Raw genomic sequence first — 15,184 nt, forward strand, 5'->3', positions numbered from 1 at the left:
GGGAGAATTGTTGGTATCCAGGCATGCATTCCGTGTGCTCTTGAAAATCTCATGTTCCTCTCTTTCCGTCTAATTCCTAAGGCATTTTCTACAGCTAATAGGGATGGTCAGGGTCATCTCAAGTTATACACCTGAAGAAAGAAACATGATCTTTGGCATAATCTTGCCCAGCTATATGATATATAAAATTAATCAAATTTAACAACATAACAAAATCCCTAGTTGCATGTTGGCACTTTTAATACCATAATAGCTGAATCCTGTTTCCAGAAGAGGCTAAAGAAAGGAGTCAGTTACACTGGAAAACCTTCCCCCAACACATAGATGTCCTTCCTCTCTCGTCTCTCCCTCCCATGTAAATGCCAATATTTAGAAACCTCTTTAAGGTAGAAGTCAACCTTGCAGTAATGTCCGATTCCTGAGTAAGCACTGGTGCAGTTATTTGATTTCCAATATCTCAATTTGCACTGATTTTCACAAAACAGAACTCTAATCCTATTACTTCCCTCATCTATACAAACATGGTTAACATTTTCCCACTACCTCCAAAATCCTCAGCCAAGTCTCTTTATGATTTGCCTCCATGTTATCTTTCCAGGTTAATCTTTCTTATCATTTATAATAGCAAAACTTCATAAATTATTACACATTCATACAATGGAATATCATACCTTATTATTATTTTTTTAACGAAGAATTATTCTGTATAGTGTTTTGGAGTTATCTTTAAGATACATTGTTAACTAAAAAAATAGAATCAATAGATACGTCTATAAAAGTGGGAGAAAAGAATGTCTGCTGAAGGTTACAAAATCTAATCTCAATGGTTTCCTCCAGGGAAGAAAACTGGATAGCTAGAACTGGAGGTAAGTAATAGAGGCAGAATATTTGCTTTAGTATGTACCTATTGAATCCTGCAAACTATGTAAGCATTATCTTGTAAGAAAACAAATATAGTCACATTTAATTAAATATAATTTCAAAAATTAAATTTAATATGAATCATTGTCTTCTTGAGTTGCCATTTTAGAACTATGTGCTCTCAGCAGGTTGTAGGAGAAGATGGATTGAATTATAAGCTGAGAGAATGCTTGTGTGGTTTTCAGCCAGCCATAGACAGAAGGGACAACAATGGTGGACAGAAGATGATAGGAGTACCTTGATGAGCTGACGGGGGGAAGTGCTTTCCTATAATTGAGAGGCATTAGGAAGTTACTCTACAGCCACACCCCTTTTGAATCATACTTCATGTAAAATAAGAAATAATGAAGATAAAGGCAGTGTTAACAATTAATTTAAACTATGGTTTTCAAGACAATTAGGCTCTTTTATAAAAAAACTATTATTTCAAATATGATTTAATTATGGTAGAATAACTAGTACAAAAGCTGTTGAGAATGTATATGTATTTAGTTATATTTGCAATAATGCCCTTTCACTAATAGGTTTTGAAGATACTTTTTAATTAACGCCTTGATCTTTGTCAATACGAGTGAAGCAAAAACACTTACATATAAAAAACACTTATTTATTTAATGTTTATTTATTTTTGAGAGAGACAGAGCATGAGTGGGGAAAGATCAGAGAAAGAGGGAGGCACAGAATCAGAAGCAGGCTCCAGGCTCCGAGCTGTCCGCACAGAGCCCGACCACGCGGGGCTCGAACTTACAAACCATGAGGTCATGACCTGAGCCGAAGTCAGACACTTAACTGACTGAGCCACCCAGGTGCCCCAAAAAAGAGTTTTTTATATGTAAGGAAATGGTATGCTGTCAAGTCTAAAAAAGAAGCAATATGTTTATCTGTCTAAGCTGTGCCAAAAATTTGACAAAATTCAGATCTCAGAAAACTTAAAGGGTAGCCTCTGAATTTCACATCTGCTATCAGATCACATCAATAAATCAATTATGTCAGTGATTCAGAATATGGCTTAAGATTCACTCAAATACACCTGACTCAGATTCAAGCCAGAGAGTCATTCAAAAGGAATAATTTGACCTCGCCCTAAAAATTCTTAAATAGAAGCATGAGACTGTTACTTTGTCTCGTACAGAATCACAATTGTCACATAATATAAATGGGTTTAAGTTTAAATACTTGCTCCATAGAAGGCCAGTTATTATGGTGAGGAAAAAGGATGTCACTTGGATATAAAAATCAACTAACAAAGCACATAACTTATAAAATAATAATAGGAAAAATGGTTGTGAATGCACCATGAACTGAGTTTAGGGTTTCACAGAGATTATTTTAAGAATTATTTTATCCATAACAAAATCTTCATTTTTGATAGCATAAACACCCTGAAAATCCTTGGCCTCTTCAAACTGTCTTTACTAAACACAATAAAAAAGTTCTCTACAAGGCCAACCCTCAGTTAATTTCTAGCAATGACAGAAACTCTTCATTCCCTTTTTATTTTGGAAAAAAGAAAATTATCACTATGCCCCATGCGAAGTCCAGCCTATAAATGCCTGCTTGCCCTTTGGAAGACTACATTTTATGGAGTATATCCGAGGAGGGAAACCACTACAGGATCTCGGAGGAGAAAAAAGGATAACACAATGGGATTCTCCCCCCTGAATTCTTAGTGACAGACAGGTCTCAGTGGCTATTGCCTACAATTACCCTTTAGAAACAACTGGTCAAACTATTCAAAACAGTATACTGACCCCTAAGAATTATATGCAGTTAACTGAACCTATTTCTAGGTAATGACCTCATGTTAACAGCAAATAGCACCCACAGCCCATGTTTTTCTTATTTATGATTTTGCACCTTCACAGATCATCCCATTGGTTTCGATAAGCTCACTGGGTTTCTCTATTTTTTGCTTTTTTCATAGCCCTTGGAATGAGTCAGAGATTTTCAAGTGATAGACTCCCTCCTCTTGCATGACTCATTAAATTAATAAGCAAAGGATACTGAGTCAAGATGAGAGACTGAACCCATGGATCTCAGTCATCTCTCCCAAAATCACATGCTGAAAAATAAAACTCTAAAAATGCTGAAAAATAAAAATTTCTAGAAATAGAAGAAAATAAGGAGTGTTGAAGGATATACAACAAAAGAAATCAGAATAGAAAAAGGAGAAATTGCAAAGGAAAACTACTCTGGGAGTGATCAAAGGACCAAGAATTGCCAAACCCTGAATTCTCAGTATCATAAGTATGATACTTAAGTATTAAGTATCATAAAAGAGAAAAATTTAATGAATGAAAAACAAAATGATTCCCAAAAAGAGACAACATAGAACAAATTGTCAAGGACATTAGAATAAATAAAATCACTACCATAAAAAGAGGTTATTGGTTGCAACCAATTAAATATGATGAGATCTTTTAACACATAGTTCTTATAATAATATGAAATAAGGGAATTAATTGATAAATGTTACTAAAATTTAGAAGAAAAATATGCAAAAGCGCAAAGTAAGATTGGCTGGTATTCAAAATTTGTATGTTAAAAGCCACCTGCAAATTAGTCTTGGAGCTGCTAAAAAGTCAAAGCAAATAATAAAATGTTAGCTACCAAAGTTACAGGTTCAAAACATAATAGAATAAATAACTGATAAGGAGAAATAGTATCAAGTCTCATAGTGGAACCTGAGAGAAAATTCTCCCATGGTTTTCATAAAAAGAAGTTGCTCGTCAATATCCCTATAATAAAAGAAATAACTGTACTCATAGGAAGGTTTGTTAGCACATCCCTTATGTCAAACAGTATTTTTCAAAATATTTATCCTCCCTCTCTAATATCCAGGAACTTTGTAATTCTTGATTTTATGATAGTTGTTTAGAGGAAGATCCCAGTGGTTTCTCTGGGAAATGTACAGTGTAACAACCCTATTTACAAGCCTCACTGGCTCTGAGGTCAGCAAGCAAACGCTCCTTTGCCCTGGGCTTCCTGTAGAACCCAATGATTTTTTTTAACTGTCACCATGGATTCCTGATCAGAGATGACACCACTGAAAAAATAGAGAGTACTTGAAGTCTCTAATAGGAATAAATGCTATTTATGTAGAAGAGAGAGGATAGAAATGGAGAGATGGAGATATAAAGAGAAAGGTCAGTATTGCAGAAAATTAATCCTGGAGCACCTGCTTACCTAAGATTACTTAGACAATAGAAGGGATTGTTTTTAAACTTGTGATAGTATAAAAAATGTAACTAAGCTTATTATGATAAGTAATTTGCTATCAAATTATACATATTTTCTATGCAAATAAGAGGAAAATTAGGAAAAGAAAAAACACAAACCTGCTATGTGGTTTGAGTGTTCACAGCTTTTATAAAAAGTAAAATTAAATCATGACAATTTGATCTTACTGCTAGGGAGCTTCTGGTTAATAAAAAGAGAAAAAGTAAAAGATGTATGCAAAATTTTTTATATTGGTTTCAGTCTCAAAAGCTGAGTTTCATAGACACCAGCTTTCCTAGTCTGCCCCCACCCCAAAGCCTTTTTGACAAGAAGAGAATTCAAAATTATATATATATATATATATATATATATATATATTCTACATTAATTTAATCACTACATGTGGACCTAGCTCCAGTGCATGTTGGAGGCTCAACCAAATTGTCCCTACACAAGAAAGAGGAAGTCTTGCCTGGTCTAGAGAAAATAACTAGTCTAAAAGGCTGACCTCTGGTCATTGCTAATATTTTGACTCCCCATATATGGCCAACTCAGACAAGATTTAATCTGGCTTTGATATTCATAGAGATTTAATCTAGAAATAACAGGAGGAACTCATTAGTAACAGGGAGGAAGTATCCTGGATCTGAATAATCAGTCCATTGGCAACAAAGCATTAGTTTGTGGCTAGACTTTCAGGAAGAGAATTCACCTCTGCAGAAGGAGGGGATGGTAAGGGCTACATAGTGTGTCAAGGATCAGCTAAGTACACCAGGACTCAGAGCTAGACTTTGTTTTCAATAGGAAACCCAGGTCCAGGATAAAGAAACCAAAATAGGATATGGCAGGAAGACCAAACTCATATGGCAGGAAGCTGGAGTTAAGCTGGTTGATAGTCTAAAAACTGGTATACAATAAGCAAAACTAATTCCAGACTTATGGCACCAAGACTCATCCTACACCTTATAATTTGGTGTGCTGGGAAATGGCTGGTAAATGTCCTATCCTGGACAAGAATGTCTCAGGAAGTAGGTAAGGCATGATCTAGAGGTAGAAAGACCTAATAACTACAGCTGAGAGGGGATAGTAGAGTAAGGGCTACATGTCACTTCTCTATATAGCAGATACCTAGACCATGATAAGTCTGCAAGTATTTCAGAGACAAGGAGAAGGAGAAAGAGAAGGAGAAGGAGAAGGAGGAGGAGGAGGGGGAGGAGAAATAGGGAGGAAGCCAGGGAAGCCTGGGCTTATGACACTGCTCCTGAGTGAAGGAGGGAGAAGACTAGATGGAACTGACCTAGGAAGGTCCAGCAAGGTCCTTTGTGAGTTCTTGAGCCAAGGTCAGCATTCAGAGGTGTCTTGGATCTCATAGAAGCGGCTTGCCTTGTTATACTGCTGCATTCTATTATTGGCTTGAAGGAGTCCCTGAGAAGTGTGGCCTCAGCACAAACAGGGATGTACCTCAGAGAGCAGCACCAATGGCTCTTGTCCAGTTATGTTCCCTGTAGTGGGAAGGCTGCAGGAAGCATTCTTATGGCTGTTCTAGGCTGAAATAACATAACTTTTTATTGTATGTTTTAAGCTCATTTAACATTACCTAAGCTTGCCTAACACCTACACAGCAACTTTGAATGACTATTGGGTAATATAGACCGATTATATATAATCTCTGTTTTTAAATGAAACAGACATAGAAAGTTTCCAAGTTAAGTTCACCCAGCTAAAAAGGGAGCAGGTTGGTACATTAGATGAAGCAGCCCAACTCTGAAGCCTGCTTGCCTAACCACTGTGCCTAAAAACTGTCCACCTTTATTTGTTGGGACACTATCTGCTGGGGATAGAAAAAAGAACCATGCCACAGGTCCAAATGCAGAATTATCCCTATTACTATTAATTATTTCCAATAAGGTTATGTCTAAGCTCTTAAATTTTAACAGAGATTTGTATATATTTCATGAATTGCAGGAATTGTTTTTCCTATAGATACTAAAGCATCTTGGATAGAGGGAAAAAGTAGTCTTAGGTATTGGAGTTCAGGTAATAACTTGGATCAAAACCAAAGGTTTTGTCACCATCATATAAGTTTATTATTATTTTCTGTTCATGAGTAGAAGAAAGTCCTAGGAAGGAGGTGTAGGCAGTAGTAGACAATACCAATGACTTTTAAGTCGAGAGATATAATAAAATATTATGTTTATTTTACTTGTTATGAAATAAACTAGGAAATATTGGACTATTGAACTCAGCATTTAAGAGATGATTATGAGCTATAACCATTATTTCCCCCATGTATTATTCCCAGCAATATAGAATTTATTTCATTTTACTATAGGCTACTTTTTGGTATATTCAAACAAATCTGGGTTTGATGAATTATTTTGTAAGTGCTGGACAACCAAGCTGGTACCTCCACACACAAAGTGACTGTGATTTAAGTAAATGTATTTTTGATAAATGAGTTCTGCCTGAATGATTTATCAACTTAATGTGGCATTGCCCCACAATTGTGCAGCACTAGGCTGGTTTTGTATCTGAACCTTTTATTGGAGGCTGAGAAAATGAAGGAAAAGTATGTTATTTCAAATTGGAGGTTAGTAAAGAATTACTTTTGTGTAAGTTGACAGTGTGTGACTCAAGTAACAGAAAATAAGGAAAAAGCAATGAAAGCTCTACTTAAATTTGCATTTATAGAAATAATCTGTGTTTGTTGAATCAAATGAAAAAAAATCCCATTAGATTTAACTGAGCTTACTTGACTCTAAACCAAAATGGGGCTGTCCTATCATCAACTTTTTTTCTCAGGGACCACTCTACTTATGTGTAGTCAGCTAAGCATTAAGCAGAGTTAAAAAATAAAAAGATCATCCATATAATTTGAGTGGGTAGAAATGCTAAGGAGCATACTGAGCCTATCCCTACAACCAGCTTCAGAAAGATGAAACTGTAGCAGTTTATAAGTTTTAAGATACCTCATTAACTCATAGGTCTCTGTGGCACATGAAATTTAATGAGGTTAACATAAGAAACCCTTAAATCCAGAGAACAAACTAAGGGTTGATGGGGCATGGGTGAGAAGGGAAAGTGGGTGATGGGCATTGAGAAGGGCTCTTGTTGGGTTGAGCACTGGGTGTTGTATGGAAACCAACTGGACAATAAATTATATTAAAAAAAAGAAATAGTAGGTTAATTATATCAATTTGGAACCATATCAGAACTTCATCAACATATATTATTACATAATTTTAGCCTATGTCAAATATAAACACAGCCAGACATTAGTTGAAGTGGTAAAAACAGATTTCACACATTAAAGTGCTAAGCTTCATAGATTTGTGCAGATGTGACTAGGTCTTTTAAAGGGGGTTGACAAAAGAAGAGAGTGGGGGACAAGCAGGGACTCAAGGAGAGTCAGTTAAGTGAGAAGTTACAAAGGGTTGGTCACTGTATGTGTAATTCTGCTGACTGGCAATTATCAATGTTAGGATCCTATCTGGCCACAGAGACTGGAAGACCCAGGCCTTATCCTTCCTGATGATTCTATTTCAAAGGAATGACTCTGAGTTCCTTGAGACACTCCAGAGTTGTAGGAGATATGTGTACATCTCAAAGAGACACAAAAAGTATTCATAATCATAAGATCTTTCTTATTAATTTTTCTAAGAAAGTGAGATCAAGTAAGTTCTCCTGGCAGTGTTGAGATTTATCAGGCAAGCATTTTAATGGGAAGCCAGGAAATTCTAGGGATGTGAGCTATGCTGCTACAAGCCATTCTAGCATTTGGCCCTCTCTTAGTAAAGAAGTTTGGACAGAAACATTAGATGACATTATATGCCAAGTGTTCTGGAGTTCACACACAGCCAAGGAAGTGATAGGCACAGGGTTCTTAAGGCAGAACACTAAGATCTGTTTGGAATCCTAAACACAGAACAATGCAAACTATAGGATACATCTTTTAAATTTTTTTTTTAATATTTAATTTATTTTTGAGAAGGAGACACAGAACCTGAAGCAGGCTCCAGGCTCTGAGCTGTCAGCAAAAAGCCCAACCCCGGGCTCAGACTCACAAACTACGAGATCATGACCCGAGCCGGAGTTAGATGCTTAACCCACTGAGCCACCCAGGCACCCCATATTGTTTTATTTAATTAAATACATATTGAAAATATTTTGTCTGATACTATGCTAGTTACATGGGTTACAGTGGTAAATGATAAAGAACTGTTTCATGTACATATTGAATTTTAATCTACTGGGTGAAACTAGTATTAAAGCAATAATGGCACATATAATTAATAAATATTGTGCTTCTAAAAATAGAAACAAGTGGATATTATGTATCTCCCAATGGAAGTACACAAGACCAGTTATAATCTATTTCTTGCCAAAAACTGAATGTGAATCTGAAAAAGACTCTAAAACTAAGCTTCTAAACTTCCCCTAAAGAAGAAGATAATATAGGAAAAATGGTAACATATTAAACAACACCATGAGGATGAATTCAGCAATATCAGACTGCAGAGCACATTATGGGGCAAATAAACTAGATTTCTTTTAAAATTAATGACAAAAAGAGCATGGGGTACCATTATATTAAAAGATTCTTCATATGGAGATAGTATCTTGATTCTGAAACAAGGTGTGGGTAGGGGACTAAGTATGCATTTGATTCTACTAAGAAAATATTGAATATTCATAGCTCTGTATTTAAAAATAATTTTTGTAATATTTTTGAAGATACCTATAAATTAGAGGCTCATACACTTATTTATGAAATATCATATCTGGTATATACTGCAAGATATTCTGGGATAATTATGCCAATCTCTTCATAGTTCCAATGTGGATGAAGATAGACCATGAATGAGAGGGACTTGCAAAAAGAAGCTGAATATATAGGTGGGGATATAAAAGCCTTACTGAGGGTTTTGGGCATACTCATAAAAAATGGGAAGTTAACAAAAACTTTTAAGCAGAGAGTGACAAGGTTAGATTTAGCTTTGTGGAAAAAACACTCTCAAGAATGAATTGGAGGCAGGAAATGAAGAGGCTACTCAACTCTGTACTCAAGAGGTGAGTGATAACAGTGATATGGTAAACTGAATAGATTAAAAACATACTTAGATGGTAAAATCATCTATATTTACAGTGCACTAGATACAGAAAACTGTCTAGAAAGAATGAGCAAGGATAACTCATATAATTCTAATTCACACAATCTAATGCTTGGGATCATTCACCAGACTGTTGAAGAATGTCTGAGGCATGTTTGAGAGGTATTGAGGTCAGTTCTGCACTTAAATTTGAGGTCTTTTTGTAACATCCAATGGGCTAAGTAATTAGTTTTGTGTAATAATCTATAACTTAGAAAAGGGGTTTGGATTGGAAATATGATCTTGAGTCTCAAGAAGATGAGAAAACAGAAAAAATTAATGAACATAAAAAAGGTCATGATTTAAGTTCTGATAAACACCAGCCTTTAAGGTCCAACTAAAGAACATTTCTTCTAGGAAAGGTGTAGGAGGTCCCTGAAGTCATTGAACACTCATTGTATAGAAAATATAAGCTGGATAACATAAAAATCATAATGAAAAAAAAATAGATGATGATGAAGGAAAGAGACTAAATATTGGAATTCCAGAGAGATCCTTTCAAAGACAACCGAAAATTTCATACTGATTTCTTCCCTGAAAGCATTTGCTGTTCCTGTGCTTGGACTGAGGATCAGGTCTGGCCTAAGCAAATATATAATACTGAGTGAATGAGAAACCAGTAAATCTTTGGTCGTCATGTGTGCCTAAGGTGATAATCTAGAGTCTTGAGAAATCTGTGTCAGCAACCAGTTTCCTCATTCCTCCATTGTGGGTCTGTACATGGAACACTGTAGGACCACATGAAAAGCAGATCAAAACCTCATGTAATCTTACAAAACTTCATAGGAAAATTTGCACTACAAGAAAGATGTCTACTTCATACATGCATCTAATATTGCCATTGGGATAATTTACCAGTGTTGAAGCTACAGGAGTGTGCAAAATAAGAGTGAATGTCAAAAAGTTAGAAGAGCATAACCAACTCCTTCAGTCTTTCAAGAATGAGAAGATGGATATTTGTTAGGTTATCAGCCCAAACAATAGGAAGAATGTACACAAGAAACGCTGACCAGACATGTGCTGAATCTTAGTACAGTTGCAATATATCACACATTGATTAGGGAAAGTTGACCCTCATTTTACCTAAAGAAAGGAGAGGGGGGCTATCTCTGAAGGGAAACATCACTGGAGCTGCTACACTTCTATTATTCATAATATCTACCTTAAGTTAAAAAAAAATTACTAAATACGCAAAGAGGCAGAAAGCATGTGACATAAAAATGAAGGAAAAAACACACAATAGAAGTAGACTCACAGATGACTCAAATATTGGAATTAGCATATGAGGAATTTAAAATAACTATGATTAATATGCTGAAGAAAATACAGGATGATTAGACCATATGGGTAAAAGATGGCAGTTTTCAATAGATAATCAATATCCACCAAGAATTAAATGACAATTTTAGAACTGAAAAAAACAATTGGAAAATAAAATCCACTGACTAGGTTCCATAGAAAATAGAATACAGGATAAGTAAACTTGAACTTAGATTAACATAAAATCTCCAAATTAAAACACAGAAATAAAAATAATGCAAAAATAATGGAAAAAAGTGTAAGAAGCATGTAGAACAAATGAATAAAAAGGCTCCATCAGCATAGATTATACTGTAAATGAGAAGATACACAACAGTATGAAAAGACTTGTGCCAATACAGTTGACACTATATAAAATGGCTAAATTTCTTAACAAAAGTTATCAACATTGACAAATGAAGATTTTTTTTTTAAAAAACGGAATAATTCTGTGAAGGAACTTAAATTTATAATTAAAAAACTTAAAACATTGATCCTCTCTCTCTCTTTCTATCTCCCCCCCAACTTGTTCTCTCTCTCCCTCAGAAAGTGAATAAATAAACTTTTTAAAAATTAAGGGGCACCTGGGTGGTTCACTCAGTTAAGTGTCTGACTCTTGATTTCAGCTCAGGTTGTGATGTCACAGTCCCTGAGTTTGAGCCCCTTGTTGGGCTCTGTGCTGACAGTGCAGAACCTGCTTCAGATTCTCTCTGTCTCTCTCCCACTTGTGCACCCTCTCTTTACTTTCTCCTTCTCGAAATAATTTTTTTTTAAAAAGCTTAAAACATCAACAGCAGTAACAATAAAAGCAACAACAGCAAAACCAAAAATACCTAGACAAGATGGATTCACGGGATAATTTTTACCAATATTTAAATAATTTTGCACTTACTCTTTATAGAATAGAAAAAGCATACTTAAGTGATCTTTGAAATCAACACACTATTGACTTAAAAATCCTTCAATGTTATGAAAATGGAAATTGAAAACCAGTCTCTTCCATAAGTACACATGCAAAAATGCTAAATTAAACAATACCAATCAATAGTAAGCCATATGACATTATGATCAAGTAGTTTTTATTCCAGGTATTTAAGATTGTTTTCCCATTTGAAAAATCAACCAGTTTAACCATATTAAAAAAGCTAAATATAAAATGTATGACCATCACAGAAAATCCAAAAAAATTATGTGGTGAAATTTAATACTCATTAATGTGAAAATTATATGAAAATATTAAGAATACAGAAAACTTCCTTCCTATGATAAAGGGAAACTACAAAGTGCTCTAGAACAAGCATCATATCCAATGGTAAATATTGAAAACTTCCTCTCAGACTGAAAACAATATAAGAAAATAAAAGAGAGATTTTTAAAAATAAGTCAGTTTTGTTCATCACTGTCTATCTGGAACATAGCACTGTGCCTGGCATTTAAGTTTTCAATATTTAATTCATCAATTAATATTCATGCTTTACTTTCCTTGACCTTGGGATGACATGAAGAAGAAAGTATAGGAAAGACTTTTTCTCTATAAAAACACGACATGGAATCTTAGAAGCTACCTAAGTTGCTTCAGAGTTTTTTTCACACATGAGATGACATCTAAAAAATCACAATAAAGAATTATGAGAAATCCCGTGGGAAGAAGGGTCAAAGTAACTCTAACACACAGACCTTTCATATCCCTTGATGAGAGTAGCTGAAAATACACTTTTTAAAATAGTTTAAAAGTTCCATAGCAGGCATGAAGAACAGAATTATATCAGAGAATAATTTTCCAAAGATGGTAGGCATCAATTTTCTTGCAACCAGAAAATAGATGTGGAATTATCTCCATACTTACAGCTATTAAATTATTCCAGCATAATACTGTTAACAAAAGACATGTATCAGGCAGGAAAAATGGTTTCTCCTAGAACTTATTTCAGTAAGACATTGACCTAACACTTCTCACATGTAATATAGAAGAGACTAGAGTACAGATTACAGTGTTGGTTGCCTAGAGCTCAAGAAAAAAAATAACTTTCTGTGACTGGTAATGACTCCAGTCTTCCTGGGGAAAGATCTCAAGTCTAATTTCATTTTATAACATAACATACATAATTTATGAGAGCCAGCTGACATTTTCATGTCTTTGATATCAGAAAATTTTTTCAAAAAATTTTGTTGTCTTTCACATTAATTTCAGCAATTAAATATAAGATGTTTTGATTTTAAGCTCTGTTTGCTAGCAGGAAATTTTGATGATTCACTGCCTGGTTTTCTTCTCAAGGGAAATAAGTGCCTAACACAAATTATGAGAGATAGTGGTTAATTACTGTAGGATAAGGAGAGATGAGACATCTCACATAGCCTGGTTGGTCACCTGTGCCCACCAGATCCAGTATAAAGAATCCTCATACTGTGGTGGCTGGAATTTGTCAAGAGTTGACAGCCATGGCCTCCCCCTTGGTCGTTCTGCCTCCATTCTTGCTTATTGTAATCTGTTATCTACTCAATAGCCAATGAGTTTTTAAAACAAATCAATTTTATTTGTAAAATAAAATACCACATTTGTTTTTACTTGTTCTTGTTCGTTTTTACTTTGATTTATTTACCACATTCCTTTTTACTCGGTAGTAAAAAAGAATGCACCATTGATAATATAATAATGTGGATAATCTCCAGAAAATTATTATGAGTAAAAACATGCCAATGTAACCAAAATGTCTATACTGTATGATTTTATTTTTATAACATTCTTGAAATGACAAAATTATAGAAATGGAAAACAGATTAATGGTTGACAGGTTTTAAGAAAAAGGTGAAAGTGGATGTGGTTATAATAAAGCAATATGACAGACTCTTGTGGTGATGGAAATATCTGTACCTTCACTGTATCAAAGTCAATATCCTAGTATGGTTTTGCAAGATGTTACCATTTGAAAAATTGGGCAGGTGTACTTAAGATCTCTGTATTATTTCTTACTTATGAATGTGAATATTCAATTAACTCAAAATAAAATGGCTAAAAAATAAAATAGTACATTTAAATTTAAATGTAAAAAAGAAACGTGATGAAACTTACAAAAGGCAAGAATACAAAAATATCAACTAAAAGTGTCTTGGAGATGTCAATATCCTGAGTTTATTTAAATATATAGGGTATTACACACAGATTTGATTAAAAGGCATTACTACAGAAATAAATATAATTTTGAACTACATGTCACCTGAAGGATGATGTCTCAGAGGTGTGTATCCTGTGGCTTCAGAGGAATGGAAGCTCATACAAAAGCTAGAAAATTAAGTTTCCTTTGTCCCTACATGAAGAAGCTACTACAGTGTTACTGACTGTGTGAATTAAAGATGGAACATATAAGATAGGGAGAGGTTCTAAGAGATTCTTAGCAAAATTGGAAAGTAGGTGGCACGTTAATCAGATAATACAAATTCCAATAAACACTACCATGTTAATGAATTTAATAAGGATTATAGTTTACATTTGAAATGTTTCATCTTTGTTACTCATGAATGTCTCTGAACTACAGAGTTAAGAGTTACAGGGGCTGGATTCCGCAGAGTTCCATTTCCATACAGGATGTGATCCCTTTTTGGATTTGTAACAGTTGGCCATCTTGAAATGATCACCTGTGAGGATATAAACTACTTTTTAGGGCAAATACATATGTTATTTACAAGTCATGTTGCAGCTATTCAACTCTCAGAAAACTTCAATTGCTGCAACTTCAAAACCAGACTTTTTACCTCAGCGCATCTTTGTTACCCTTGATACTGTCATGGATGTGCTCACTTAGGCTACATTTAAAAATTTCTTAGTGTCTCCCTAGATCAATGTAACAGAATAGAAAACCCAAAAATCAACCCCCATTATATGGTCAATCAATCTTTAACAAAGCAGGAAATAATATCCATGAAAAAAAAAGGTCTCTTCAACAAATGGTGTTGGAAAAACTGGACAGCAACATGCAAAAGAATGGAACTTTCATACCCTACACACAAAAATAAATTCGAAATGGATCAAAGACCTAAATGTGAGACCTGAAACCATAAAAATCGTAGAAAAGAACACAGACAGCAACTTCTTTGACATTGGCTATAGAAACTTCTTTCTATGTATTTCTCCTTAGACAAGGGAAACAAAAGCAATAATTAACTATTGGGACTATATCAAAGAAAAAGCTTCTGCACAGCAAAGGAAATAACAAAACTAAAAGGCATCTTACAGAATGATAGAAGATATTTGCAAATGAAATATCTGATAAAGAGTATCCAAAATATATAAAGAACTTATAAAACTCAACATCATAAACCAAATAATCCAATTAAAAATGGGTGGAAGATATAAACAAACATTTCTCCTAAGAATACATCAAGAATGATAACAGAAAAGATGCTAATCGTCACTGATCATCAGGGAAATCCAAATCAAAACACACCTGTCAGTATGGCTAACATCAACAACACAAGAAACAATAGGTGTTTGTCAGAGATGTGGAAAAAGGGGAACAGTCTTCAACTGTAGCTGGGAATGCACACTGCCTGCTGGTGCAGCCACTTTGTTGAACAGTATGGAAGTTCCTCAAAGAGTT

The sequence above is a fragment of the Acinonyx jubatus genome, chromosome D2 (assembly GCF_027475565.1).
Source record: "Acinonyx jubatus isolate Ajub_Pintada_27869175 chromosome D2, VMU_Ajub_asm_v1.0, whole genome shotgun sequence".
Taxonomy (NCBI): domain Eukaryota; kingdom Metazoa; phylum Chordata; class Mammalia; order Carnivora; family Felidae; genus Acinonyx; species Acinonyx jubatus.